The 14,809-nt window shown below is 39.1% G+C and overlaps 1 protein-coding gene across 1 annotated transcript in view; it reads right to left on the bottom strand.

The window, feature by feature from the left end:
• Positions 1 to 14,809, bottom strand: part of MYO16 (myosin XVI) — a 2,830,569-nt gene that overhangs the window by 336,794 nt on the left and 2,478,966 nt on the right. The window lies entirely within an intron of this gene.

Genomic DNA, 14,809 nt, shown 5'->3' with positions numbered 1-14,809 from the left:
GAGAAACCCACCAATATCTAACATCCCTGAAAATAGATGGCTTCCACCCGCCGTCGGTAGGGGAGTAACTGCTGGGGCGGTGACGTGGGGAGGGGGAGGGGCAGGGTGGGGGTTAGTAATGTATGGATAATGGAGGTTTGCAGGTAAGTAAACATTTAGATTTATTTAAATGTTGAAACATCCTTTACAACGCAACTTTTACCACGCAGTGCTATTACAACGCAGGTTTTACAACGAAAACCATTACAATGCATTGCGCTGGGGGGCGCTCTAGGATAGGGAATAGATTTAATTTACTATCCAACACCTTCCCTAGTGTCCACGGGGACTGGAGTTGGAATAGTAAATTAAACTATTCACTATCCAGCACCCCAAAGCGCTATGCGTTGTAATGGTATGCGTTGTAACAACTGCGTTGTAACAGCATGTGTGGTAAAAGCATGCGTTGTAACGTCATACATCCAAATAAATCAAACAAATTTCGTTGCACGCACTGCATTGCATTTGGGGACCGCCCCGGCAGGTACTCCCCTACAGACCGCGGCTGATGGCTTCCCGATGCAAATTAAGGTAATTTGTGGATCGCAAATAAATGTAACCAAAGCACAACCTGCAGCTTTTAATACTTTAAGGAAAGGCATCAGTTCTTTAAAAATACACTTCACATTCAAGAGCAAGATACACCATTTCCAATATTTTTAGAATTTTACTTCCACTCAAAATCAACCTAAAATAACTTTGTGGACTTGCTATTTCGTTGTGGACAATCAATGTCTTGGGTAATGACTAAAGTTTCTCACCAGAAATAGGGAACTCCACACCGACTCATTTTAATGATAGACGTAATGTAACCCCATCATACCTATCCAGCACTGGTTAAAAACAAAAAGGGCTAGTGTTGGCTGCAAGCCCTTTGGCCTGGTCAGCGCTCCTTTTATCTTTGTTTTTGCAAAACTATATTGTTTGGGCAAGTCCGGGCCCTTATCAATCCAAAAATGGACACAACCAATAAAATAAGGTAATTCTTCAGTAAAGTAAAATTGCTAAAGCAAGACAAAACTATGCTTCTCAAACTGTTTTTAGTCAGTTTGCCAATGAGATGCAAGACGTTATCTCTTATGAAAACAATATTTATCCAGCTTCTTGCCTACTGAATGATAAATGGATTATGCCCTACCTGAGTATTTTAAGAATGTGTCCAGAAGAAGTTGGAGAGGGTGAAGCATATATTTATTTTGATATAAAAGTATCTGTCACAGTCCATATGATTACACTAAGCAAGGGAGTAGCCAGAAAATTAAAATATTTCCTACTTTGAAATTAAAGCTTTGATGGCACAAAGCAAATGAAACAAATGAGCCGGCCCACTCCTAGAAAGGCTCTCCAGTTTCTTCTATGTAGACATTTATGCATTCACCCTTTTACACATCTATTCACATTTTACATTCACATTCTTACATCCATTCATTTTTTCAAGCATCATTCAATCTTTCCCCATTCCGTAAATCAATCCACTCTGCCTGCCATCCATCTATCTATCTATCTATCTATCTATCTATCTATCTATCTATCTATCTATCTATCTATCTATCTATCTATCTATCTATCTATCTATCTATCTATCTCTCTGTCATCAGTCAAGCCATCCTTTCACCTATCAACTCATTCATTCTTTCACTCATTCACCCACACACTCATTCATACACCTACTCAGCCCTCCTTCATTGCACCCTTCCTTCTATTCAATAATTTTTCCGTTTTTCCCCTTTCTATTTACCCACCTTTTGTTTTTCCACCCTCCCACTTGTTCTTTTGTTGAAACTGTATTCCTTCATAGTAATAATTGTGAGATTGTGCCTGCCCATCCGCAGACAGAAGAGACCCAAAAAGAGTCCTACCGCTGCTCTAGCTGCCAAAGCGGGAGATTCACGACGCCCCTTACAGCAAGGTAGACTAATGTCTTTTTGGACACTCGATAGTTCACCTCCTCATGGTCACGACGCCTTGCCTCCCATAGCAAACAGGAAACTGGCCTCGACATCGGCACTGATGCCTCATCTTGATGACACAGTGCATCATCCATAAACTTCGTTTCCAGGGTACCGTTTTTTTGGGATCCGTGTTACTCTGCCCCAGATGCCACGGACCTCACAGTCTACGTTGTACTTTGGATTTATGCCCGCCACGACGTTGTAATAGTCCCAGTTGGAGCTATTTTGTTTCTACAAGTTCTATTTTTTAAAATAACTGCTCTAAAATCATAAGTTGATACCTTTATATTGGAGTTTTGTCATTCTGCTCTTGTTTGGTTCAGATAAAGATACTTTATTTTCCTAAACTGGTATGGTGCCCATTTGTAGTGTTTTCACTGTGATACTTTGTGTTTTGAGTACAAATACTTTGGGATAAGCCTGTCTGCTCGTGTCAAGTTACCAAGTAGGTGAGCAGGGGTTATCTAAAATGTGTAAATCCCTTACACTGACTAGAAACAAGGGTCCATACTTGAACAAAGGTGCATACCTCTGCCAATTAGAGATCCCATTTCTAACGTATTTCAACTTGAGATATCCTTAAAAATCGACTTCTGTCATTTATCATAAGAGCATAGTAAGATAATAGATTTTTGTGTGAAATGTTCATATGTTTTGCATGGTTATTAAGAATGTAAGAGAACCTTCTAAAAACAAATGAGACTTCAAATTCTTTAATCTACTCAGGATATATGAGTGAAGAACATAGTTTTGGTGACAGTTTCCAATAGGGCAGCTTGTGGTGCTTGGGAGCAGTGATTATAACGCTTAAAATTACAATTTGGGTACAAATAACACTTTTATCTAAATAGGCATAATTCATTTTAAAAGGGGGGCATATTCTTTGGGCTATTTACTAAGTACGAGCAGACATAATTTCACATTAATGCATAGTAAATAGCTCAGAGAGCATGCATTAACTCAATAAGTAATTGTACATAAATATTCAAAATGCTTTTGGTACTTTTAAGCAAATGAACATATCTCATACACCTACTGAGTCATACTATTACATCACTACAAGCACAATAAAAACCCAGGGGCATATTAGCAAAGAACCTCGTTAAAATTATCGCCGTTTTATCGTCAGGAAACTGCAGATAAAACGGCGATAATGGGCTTGCTATATGCGTTATAGAATTCCTATAGAATCCCAAGTTAGATGTCCTGCACATCTAACCTGGTATTCTATAGGAATTCTATAACGCATATTAGCAAGCCCATTATCTCCGTTTTATCAGCAGTTTCCTGCCGATAAAACTGCAATAATTTTAACGAGGTTGCTTGCTAATATGCCCCTCAGTGTTTCTGTTGTGCTTATTTGATCAATTTTCACAAAAACAACAATATTTATACAACTGAACATAATAAAAGCGTTAAAACATTACATATACATCACCAGATATGGGCCTGTAAACTTATCCGTTCACTGTAAGTCTAAGTCTAAGTCATAACTCTAAGTCATAAGTCTATGGTCACCTTTTATGTCTAATTCGTAGGCATACCTTGATGTATAGAATAGGTAATATTCTTAATCACACTTGTAATTATAAGGAGTCACAAAATGTCAGAGCACATGACTCTAGTCACAAAATGCTTTGTTCCAATCGCTATTATTGTCACCAATTCTCTAAATGTTACTTAGTACAAATATATATTAAACACACTTTAATACATGCCTTAGGGCATGGAACTGTTTGTGGCAACACATTTCTGAGGTAGTTCCTGAATGATTTGAGTAAAAGGAATTCGTCTGAGTTTGGGTTTGGCAATAATGCTAATACATCAATTAAGGTAATGTGCCTCATGCATCACACAGTTTCCACTCCCTTTGATAACAAATTGGCATTAAGCTTCTTTTATTGAAGAGTAGAAAGTTTGGCATTTTGTACAAATGGCATGTAAATGTAACACGGTCCAGAATATCAATAATATATTCGGTGGCAGAAATGTTTAATGTGATTGAGGTATTTAAATTCTTAATGCTTTGGAAAGCAAGAGTCAAATTAAATTGTTGCACTGGAATTAATACACCAGCCATGGTGAAGCCTCCTTCTATGCCCTAGGTTCAAACCTCCAAATAATGGAAACTATGGTTGTGAGTTTCCCAGATCTACATCATTCAGGTAGGCAGAGTGGTGAGCGCACCGTTAAGTACATCTTAGTTATGAAGTCACTGGTTCCCCTAAAAAGAGCAAGAGAGAAGACTGCCCAATTTTAATGTCTCTCAGTTTCTTCCAGGCACCAAGTACATTGAGGTTAATTTACAATACTGGGTCTGAACCTCTGGCCTCATGAATGGCATTTTTTTAATGAATCTTTATCCTGGTCTCATCATCATTAAAGTCTATTGGTGTTTTTCTTGTTTTTTTTAAGCAGGCAAATTAATCATTACAATTCAAAACAGTTAGGAACTAGGAAGTTGTGGTTCATGAATTCTTTACAAGCCAACTTCAGTATCTGCTTTCCCTAGAGAACTAAAAAAGGTCAAGGGAAGACCTGGTAAAACATTTAACACATTTTGGCTATCAAATCACCATTATCTGTCCCTCTCTAAAACTGTGCATAGGTCCATGATCATATGAATCTAACATATAGGTATCTCAGAGTATTCTAAATGTGAAAAGGGGACAAGATTGTCAGTGGTAAAAGGTAATGGAGGCCACCTGGCATGTATGTATAAATGGCTGCTTGCTCACAATTCAAAATGAGTTAAGCAAAATTATTTTACAGTAAAAATGAATGCTATTATTATACGATTTAGATGACGAGAAATTGCCTCTTGCTTCCAATTCTTTTCAAATTATTTACAGGACTCTGTTCTCCTAGATACTCAAAACGTGTATATGTCTTTACTTGTACGACATTAATGAACCTTTATATCAGAATCCAAGTCTCCCTCTTGTGACATGGCTTATTATCATATTGACCAGAGCCACTGTAATGCAATGTCTTTTCACAGTAGAAAATGTCACAGAGCTTTTACTCAAAATTTAATGAATCCTTCCTGTTCGCCCCTTATCCTAACTAAACTATGTTTAAATTACCAAAACCCTTAGGGGCCCATTAGGATGGCAGGCGGACTTTGCCCGCACGCCATCCTCCCGGGGATTGGGATTGCCCGCCATAAGGGTGGGGGTCCCGTGGGGGGTATTAGGATGCGCCCGCCACTATGTGCATTTTTAACATTGTGGCGGGCGGTGCTCCCAGCACCGCCCGCCACAATGCTAAAAATGCATGTATGCATTTGCATACACAAAGCGGCAGGCACCGCGCGGTGCCTGCCGCTTTGTGTATGCAAATGATGGGGGTACCACAGGTAGCCCCCGTGTGCACCCCCCACCTCGCCTTCACTCCTGGGGCCTGCAGGGGGCCCCCAAAGTGAAGACCACATGCCTTTCCATGGCAGCATCAGATTGGGCCCATACTAATATGGCTGGCGGTGTCAAACAGACACCACCACCATATTAAACCTTTTCCGCCCCGGTCGCAAGCCGTCCGGGGCGGAAAAGCGGAGGACGGTCTTTCCGTCCGCCGTGGTCCCCCCGTCCATCTTAATGCGGCGGGGGGTCATTTCAGTGAGGATGGCGGGCGGATTGCCCCCGCCAGGCCGGCGGTGGCTACCGCTAACCTGGTGGGGGCAATCCGCCCGCCATCCTAATGGGCCCCTTAGTGCCAACATTAGCTAATATTACTAATCAATTCTTCAACAGAGAATATGTACCAACAGGCTTCAATTAAGCTGTGATCAACCTACTATTTAAGAAGGCCAACATCCCTACCACAGCCCCTCATTTCAGTCAAGAAATGTCTGACCAATCTTAATTTTGCTATTGTTTGTAAAGCAATGAGGTTGTAATTTTGAAGTAGGATCATCCCCTTTTAAGGGACATAATGTTCTTAAGAAAGCCAGGCTGAATACGATTTAACTGGTTGCTCTGGGCCAAGGAAGTAGGACAGCCATCAATTCCAACCCTCTTAAACCTTAAATATGTCAGCTAACTTTGACACATTTGATCAATACTTGCTAAACAACAATCTTTGGCATTTGGTTGAACTCACATCAAGAGATAAGATGTAGTCATTTAAGGAAGGACTCTCTAAACACTAGTCTTGGATGTGGTGTCTTCCAGGGCTTTACTCTTTCGCACTTTTTCATTATGAACAGATGTTTTCTGTTGCATATCTAGATCATCTCAAATTATTGATCAGATTTTCATGTAATTCGATAATACACAACTGACATTGCAGATGGGTATGGATGAGAGTGCCTCTATCCAGAGACATTGAAAAGAAAAAATGTTTAGCGGTTAACTGAGAGCATACACACAAGCCAAAGATTAATGGCCGAAATCATCACATCACTGAGAGGAACCAAAAGTTAACACTGTTCATCTAACTTTCTGCATAATGATCTAGTTTGTGTGTGTGTGTGTGTGTGGTTGCATGTGTGTGTGTGTGTATGTTAAAGTGGTTATGTCAAATGATGTATGCCTTTTTATCTAGTTCATCAGCAACAATATATTTTGTTTTTTAAGCAATTCTTCACTCTATATAATGTTTTGCCCCAGGTTTGCTGGGTTTACTGGGAAGCCATTGTGTGATGAACAGTCACAAGAGGAAGACATGGATGACAAGAGCAGTAAAGGAAGCACACAACTGCATCCGAGATTTCAAATTCATGTACTAGTCCCTTTCCCTATTTCAGCATATCCTATATTTATATCTGTAACTGTAGCAGAGCCAGAAAGAAACGTAGGCTATTCTAGCAATACCTTTACATTACCTTGTGTTAGTTGAGGCTCACTTTGGACATTCAAGAAATTTGCAAAAATTGCCAATGAATTGCTTACCTCTTTTGAAATGTATCAAAAATTCAACCTTTGACATATGTGTATTCAGAAATGTCAAACACTATTGTTTGAGGCTTTAGGAATCAGCTGTGTTGCGATAGCCTTTGCTTAGCTGTGTTATTATGTTTTTACCCCTGTTCTGTAACCTTTCTCAGACATATTTCCACCGTTTTCTCTTTGTTTTTTTCTCTTTTTCTCTTTCATTATGTTTTTCTTTTTTCCAGCTCTTCTATACAAAATTATAGCATTGGTTGAAAAAAAGATTTAATTGTATTGCCTCTATTGAGATTCTTCTTGGTTTGGAGGAGTTGAAGGAAGAATGAGGAAGGGTAGGCGAACATCCAAATGTATGAAACCCCATGATCTAAAGGACCAGCTCTGTAGACTTGGAAGTTAATGCCTAACTAAGCATATTTCATAAAACATTAACCATCAGTCGATCCTACTATCTTCATGGCGGGTTTGCAAGGCATCAATACCCAAATTACATTAATATGCTGCCCATACAAAGAGGAAAGAGAGGAATTACTTTATTGAACAAGAGATTGTAATGGCCAGATTTTTAAGTAACCTTAATTGTTGAGACAAGCTCATTGATTGGGCCTACAGTGAAGAACATAGGCTTCTTGTTTGATCAGAACATACTAGCTAATAAAATCCTTTCTCAATCCTATAATTTATATATTGACCTTGGGACAAATATCATGTTTTGGAACAGTCAAAGAAAATGTTTGGTGATTAGAAGTATTATACTCTTGAGAGTCAATTGTGGCAACACTAGAGAAGCAGTAGAGTAAATATAGAAAATATTTTTTACATCTATATCTATATATATATATATCTATATATATATATATATATATATATATATATATATATATATATATATATATATATATATATATATATATATATATATATATATATATATATATATATATATATATATATATAATTTTACATAATGATACTTATACAAAAGCAAACTGCTCACTCCCCAGTTCTCTGCCCAACATAGGTGCCGCGTTGAGATCGGTGGAGCTGTGAGTCGATTATAAACATCTTTCACAGCACGCCGCAGTGCGCGTTCGCTCAACTAGTCGATAACAGGAGTTTTGATATATATATATATATTACCTACTGGTGGTCGCCAGTAGGTAGTTATAGTTAGGACCTAGTTTCCATAGGAAATCCGCAACATTCTATTGGGAATAACTTTGGAGCCGGTTGTTGAATGTTCGCGAATTTCTCAAAGAAGATGGCCCGCTCCGCTCCGCTCTTTCCCTGAAAGTCTTGGGAAGATTCGTCAAGCGGGGGCCGAGAAAAAAGGGGGTCCCAAAACGTGTTTTCCCCATGTTAATTTCCATAGGACGATTAGACACGGCTACAGCCCGAACCGCTGAACGGAATTACATCAAATTTGGGAAAATGGCAGATCACCCTTTTGGTTAAATGGTGTAAATCCCTCCAGTAGTTCCTGAGAAAATCAAAAGAAAGAAATATATATATATCTGGGCGGAGCCTAACCACACATCTCATCGTGAGATCTGATTGGCTGTCAGCACTTCATCCAAGAAGTGTTGGCAGCCATCTTGGGACCAATATACATGATATCACCTCATTAAAAAGCATTGCAGTTAATAGAAGGTTTTAGGACTTTAGTTACATTATAAAATTTGTTGATGGTACCATACTCATTTTAGGAATTGTGGTGTGTTCTAAGGTGATTTTACCATGTGAAAAAGCCTTCTGCTGGGATATCATGAATCATGTTTGAAAGAAAACTATTATCTCATGCTTTTCCCACAGTGGTTTAGAAGGGGATCTATAAGCTAAACTGAAAGCATATTTTCTGTAAATTCACATTATCTTTCTCAGTCATGTGAGAATGAAGTCTGACATTCTCAATAAAACATGTACATCCAACAAGAGCAGAGACTGTCAGTTGATTCCTTTGTGTTCTACTGCAGCTTCCCAGAGTGTTCTAAAGAACAACTAGAGCGCTAATAGTCCTACTTATTACAAAGGTATGGCACACCTGAAGCCATCTTGATTGGAATAAAGTGGTAACTCTTAAAACATTTAATTTAAAAAGGAACAAAATGAGTGGGTATATGTTGCCATAGAAAGTATGATTAGTGCTGCAGAAAGAAAAATTAGGGCACATTTTGAGTGACTTCTCAAATCCTCTTTTATTTCATAAAAAGATTCTGACGGCAGTCTCACAAGATGGCCACCAGAGACAAAAGAGCCCAAATGTAGCCCAAATATCACCCAGATGTAGCCCAATGACAGAATGTCCCAGAGTGTTCTAAAGAACAACTAGAGCACCAACAGTTTTACTTATGACAAAAGTATGGCACACCAGAAGCCATCTTGAGTGGAATGAAGTGGTAAGTCTGAAAACATTTAATTTAAAAAGGAACAAAATGAGGGGGTTCATTTTGCCATAGAAAGTATGATTAGTGCTTCAGAAAGAAAAATTAGGGCACATTTTGAGTGACTTCTCAAATCCTCTTCTATTTCATAAAAAAATTCTGACATGCAGACTGAAACATGCACTTTCAATACCAGCAGCAGACTTCCCTGGTGAGCAGTAGCTTTATTACAGTGATCTAATAAGCAACTAGCGTGCTAACATTCTGAATTTATGGCAAATGTGTGTCACATCTGAATGCCTTCTTGATGGAATCAAAGTAGAAAACTGAAAGTATTTCCTACTGAGGAGACTGTAGTAAATGAGGAAATTAGGAAACTTCATAACAAATAAGTCTCCCAAGAAGGCCACCAGAGACAAAAGAGCCCAAATGTACCACAAATATCCCCCAGATGTAGCCCAACTATAGGCCAATGACAGAATGTCCCAGTGTGTTCTAAAGAAAAACTAGAGCGCTAACAGTCTTACTTATGACAAAAGTATGGCACACCTGCAGTCATCTTGATTGGAATAAAGTGGTAACACGTAAAACATTTAATTTGCAAAGGAACAAAATGAGGGGGTTCATTTTACCATAGAAATTATGATTAGTGCTGAAGAAAGAAAAACTAGGGCACATTTTGACTTCTCAAATCCTCTTCTATTTCATTAAAAAAATTCTGACATGCAGACTGAAACATGCACTTTGAATACCAGCAGCACACTTCCCTGGTGAGCAGTACCTTTACTACAGTGATCTAATGAGCAACTAGAGTGCTAACATTCAGAATTTATGGCAAATGTGTGACACATCTGAATGCCTTCTTGATGGAACCAAAGTAAACAAGCATTGAAAATGCAATAGATCTCGCCCTCGTTTAAGGTAAAGCCATTCTGTTTGTAATGAGGTGGCTTTTTAGCTTTGCTTTTATTAGTGTATTTCAAACTTTCATGTAAATAACATGCATATGTATGCATATATGTATATGTATGCATGCATTTATATTTATATTTATAAAGATATGAAGATTATATATGTTTATATATGTATGTATATATATACACATACATATATATAAATGCATATGCATATATATGCATATATACATATATATATAATTGTATATGTGTGCGTGTAGAGAGAGGTAGAGAGGTAGAGGTGTAGAGGTAGAGGTGTAGAGGTAGAGAGGTAGAGGTAGAGAGGTAGAGGTAGAGAGGTAGAGACTAGTAGAGAGAGAAGTAGAGAGAGATAGAGAGTAGAGAGTGAGTAATAGAGAGTAGAGAGTGAGTAGTAGAGAGTAGTAGAGAGCATTAGAGAGAGTAGCAAAGAGTGAGTAGTAGAGAGTAGTAGAGTGAATAGTAGAGTGAGTAGTAGAGAGTGAGTAGTAGAGAGTGAGTAGTAGAGAGTAGTAGAGAGTAAGTAGTAGAGTGAGTAGTAGAGAGCAGTAGAGAGTGAGTAGTAGAGAATAGTAAAGAGTGAGTAGTAGAGAGTAGTATAGAGTGAGTAGTAGAGATTGAGTAGTAGAGAGTGGGTAGTAGAGAGTGAGTAGTAGAGAGGGAGTTTGTAGAGAGGGAGTAGTAGAAGTGAGTAGCAGAGAGAGAGAATAGTAGAGAGTAGTAGAGAGTGAGTAGTAGAGTGAGTAGTAGAGAGTAGTAGAGAGAGAGTAGTAGAGAGTGAGTAGTAGTGAGTAGTAGAGAGTGAGTAGTAGAGTGAGAAGTAGAGAGTGAGTAGTAGAGAGAAGTAGAGAGAGAGTAGTAGAGAGTGAGTAGTAGAGAGTAGTAGAGAGTGAGAAGTAGAGAGTGAGTAGTAGAGAGTAGTAGAGAGTGAGTAGTAAAGAGTGAGTAGTAGAGAGAGAGTAGTAGAGAGTGAGTAGTAGAGAGTAGTAGAGAGTGAGCAGTAGAGAGTAGTAGATAGTGAGTAGTAGAGAGAGAGTAGTAGAGAGTAGTAGAGTAGTAGAGAATGAGTAGTAGAGAGTGAGTATTAGAGAGTAGTGGAGTAGTAGAAAGTGAGTAGTAGAGAGTAGTGGAGAATATTCCAAAGTTTGGCACAGCACCACTTGCACAACAAGTCCAATCAAATCATATCACTTAAGAGTCCTTATTGAAGCGCTGAATCTTGGTGTATATTCAAATGCTTTTATTTTCCTTAAGTTTATGTACCACAGCCAGCCGACGCGTTTCGTTCTGTACAACAGAACTTCCTCAGGGCGTTCTTCTTTCCTTCAAGTTATGTCGGTATCCTGTTGTCATATAACTAGATATTTCTTCCAAATGTTAGACGAGTCGTAAGTACATTCTTATTCAAAGTGACTAGGTATCAATTTTACCCACACAATTCCGCCAGACTTGAGTAATTTATAGCATCCTCAAAGTCAGTCTTTCAAAAATTCCAAAGTATAGGACATGATAATCCAAATCCAAATGTTTCTCAAGAAAAGTCATTTTCAATCATTCGGAATATCGGCGTTTGGGCAGATATGACCCACGGACACGGTTCATGACTTTTCTTGAGAAACATTTGGATTTGGATTATCATGTCCTATACTTTGGAATTTTTGAAAGACTGACTTTGAGGATGCTATAAATTACTCAAGTCCATGGATGCTGCTGGGAACGCCCCCAGCAACACCCATTGCACGCCCCTTTAACGCAGGACACTGCGTTAAAGGGACTGATATTTATCAGGCAGGATTACGCCACAAAAAGTGGCTTAGTCCTGCCTGATAAATATCACTCAGTCTTCTGCGCCACCGGAACGTCACAAAAAGTGACGTTCCGGAGGCGCAAGGGGCTCGTAAATAGGGCCCCATAGGTTTCACACTTGTTATAGTTAGGAATTAGCATTTTAAAAACCTCTGAAGTTCACTGAAAAAAACATAGGTTTCACACCAGTTATAGTTAGCTGGACATTTTACTCATACAAAACCATTGAAATTCCCCCGTTATAGTTAGTTGTACTCACCATAACTCGCGCGCCCGCAATCCACTGCTGATGATGTCACATATTACATCATTCATGACATGGTCAGTGACATCACTGATGACATCACTGATGACATCTCAAATGACATCACTGATGACATCACTGATGACATCATCCAGTGAATGTGGTTTGCTTTGATATTTAAATATATATTATAAATACACTACTTTGCATTGAAGAATGAGTGGATATATAAATATAAATGTGTGGATGGTGGATTTAGTAAAAGTGTCATTGATTGTTTCCTTGACTAATTTGTAGAGTCTCACTATATATAATGTGTAGTTACTAAACTGTGTGAAAGTCTTTATTGCTTTGTCTTAATTGCTATGTTAAAGACTATATTTGTTATTGGTTTCTTAACTGAGTATTTGTATGGGTAAATGAATGTCTGTGTGGTTTGGTGGGGGGGGGTTGTGATTGCCAAGAAATGTGTGAATCGTTCATTCAGTAGGTATATGTGGTTAAGACTACATGTTATAACAGTTGTTTCAGTGAGTGTATATGTTTATGGGTGTGGTGGTGATGATGAAATATTTCTCTCAATGGTACATCTTCATTAAACTTGAAAAAAAAGGCAGTGTATGTGACAAGTATATCTAATTAAGTGTGCCTAAGACTTAGTGATTGTATGAGTCACTATATGGATAACTGTATACTTGTAATAGTGATTTATGTGTGGAGAGTGGAGAGGTGTGGCTCACTGGTTAGAGGCGGCAGACCTGTAAGCAGAGAACGGCCCAGGACCAGGGTTCAATTCCCCAGGGTCAACGGACTCGATAATTCTCGCCTCAGTGCCTACTCTAACCAGGGAACACACTCGGTAACTCTGGGCATTAAGCTTGCCTCATCTCTACAACGGCCCCCCACAGACGCCAGGGATGCCTGGTTTCACCCAGGAGATGCCCAGAAAGGGACCATCTCACAGGGAAAACCAGGACGGGTTCCCCAGCGGTCTACAGCGCCAGGACACTCATGTAGAGTCACAGTGCGCTTTACAAGTATCCCACATTTACATTTACATTTACATTTTAGAACACACTAAGGGGCCGATTATGATGGCGGACGGACTAGAGTCCGTCCGCCACCATAGAGTAGGAGGGACCGTCCGCAGAGGCAGCGGCGGTCCCTCCATACAGATTAGGATGTGACCGCCAGGGTGGCGGTCACATCCTCTATTTTTAACATTGCGGCGGGTGGAGCTTCAAGCTGCACCCGCCGCAATGTTAAAAATGCATGCACAGCATTTGCACATGGGGGTACCATAGGTACCCCCCATGTGCACCCCCCACCCCCCCTTCCCCCAGGGGGCCCGCAACGGGCCCCCGAAGTGAAGGTCCTTATGCTTTACCACGGCGGAAAAGCCGCTGTGGAAAAGCATACTTTTTACTCCATCCTAATATAGCTGGCGGTGTCTGATAGACACCGCCAGCCATGTTACAGCTTATCCGCCGCGGTTGTAAGTCAACCGCGGCGGAAAAGCGGCGGACTGAAACCAGGACCCACCAGCCATCCTAATGTGGCGGCTGGTCTTTGGTGGGTCCGCTGAGGATTTTCCGCATCCTCCGGGCCGGCGGTGGCTTCCGCCGGCCCGGAGGATGTGGAAAATCCTCCATCATAATGAGCCCCTAAGTGTGAGTTACTATCTATATAAATAGATGAAGTGGTGTTTGTATAAGTGTGTAGGTGAGTAAATGTAAGTATAATCAATTGTTTGCATAAGTCAGAAGGATGTCTTTATAAGTGAATACAATGTGTGCTGGTGTGTAATGTTGAAATAGGCATATAAGTATATTTGATAGTGTTCTGTGGATTATTCACTGCATATAACACTGAATTTATAGGTAAGTGATTAGATGTGTGTATAGTTCTATGAATAACTGAGTGGGTGTTTAGAAATTTCTATTGGTGTGTCAATGGTTTCAAATAGGGCACTTTCTATTTTACAGTGAGTGATGAAAGATTATACTAGTGTGTGATGAGGTGTATTTGATTGTCATCAGTGATGTCATCAGTGATGTCATTTGAGATGTCATCAGTGATGTCACTGACCATGTCATGAATGATGTAATATGTGACATCATCAGCAGTGGATTGCGGGCGCGCGAGTTATAGTGAGTACAACTAACTATAACGGGGGAATTTCAATGGTTTTGTATGAGTGAAATGTTCAGCTAACTATAACACCCCTAAAACTTATGTTTTTTTCAGTGAATTTCAAAGGTTTTTTAAATGCCAATTTCTAACTATAACATGTCTGCAACCTATGTTTTTTTCAGTGAATTTCAGAGGTTTTGTAAATGACAATTTTTAAATGTACTAATTGTTATATTTATTTTTTTGATAGTAAGTCTAATTTACTACATTTTAAAAATTATTTTTTTAGCTATTTTATTTTTTAAATTACATTACATATTTTTAATATAAAATGTTTTGAAAAATATTGAAATTCTAATATTGTTTTTTTTATTTTACATTTTTTTAAATATATCTATATATATTTTATATAGCAGGCAATGATATCCTA

Source organism: Lissotriton helveticus, chromosome 8 (genome assembly GCF_964261635.1).
Source record: "Lissotriton helveticus chromosome 8, aLisHel1.1, whole genome shotgun sequence".
Lineage (NCBI taxonomy): Eukaryota > Metazoa > Chordata > Amphibia > Caudata > Salamandridae > Lissotriton > Lissotriton helveticus.
This window is presented reverse-complemented; position numbering and strand designations above follow the sequence as displayed.